We start from the raw sequence: 591 nt of genomic DNA on the forward strand, positions 1-591 counted from the left end.
TGACCCCCCAATTCCCCCCCAATCCCGGAAAACGCCTCCTCCGGGAGCCCTCCCTGATTTACCCCGACCTCCCCAAACCCCCCGATTTCCGCTCTTCCCAAACCCCCCAAATGCCCCCTCTTCCAGGAGCCCTCCCGGATTGACTGTGACTTCCCAATTCCCCCCCAATCCCGGAAAACGCCTCCTCCGGGAGCCCTCCCTGATTTACCCCGACCTCCCCCAACCCCCCGATTTCCGCTCTTCCCAAACCCCCCAAATGCCCCCTCTTCCAGGAGCCCTCCCGGATTGACTGTGACCCCCCAATTCGCCCCCAATCCCGGAAAACGCCTCCTCCAGGAGCCCTCCCTGATTTACCCCGACCTCCCCAAGCCCCCGGATTTCAGCTCTTCCCAAACCCCCCAAATGCCCCCTCTTCCAGGAGCCCTCCCGGATTGACTGTGACCCCCCAAACCCCCCCAATCCCGGAAAACGCCTCCTCCGGGAGCCCTCCCTGATTTACCCCGACCTCCCCCAACCCCCTGATTTCAGCTCTTCCCAAATGCCCCCTCTTCCAGGAGCCCTCCCGGATTGACTGTGACCCCCCCAATTCCC

The sequence above is a fragment of the Tachyglossus aculeatus genome, unplaced genomic scaffold (genome assembly GCF_015852505.1).
Source record: "Tachyglossus aculeatus isolate mTacAcu1 unplaced genomic scaffold, mTacAcu1.pri scaffold_145_arrow_ctg1, whole genome shotgun sequence".
In the NCBI taxonomy this organism is placed as follows: Eukaryota; Metazoa; Chordata; class Mammalia; order Monotremata; family Tachyglossidae; genus Tachyglossus; species Tachyglossus aculeatus.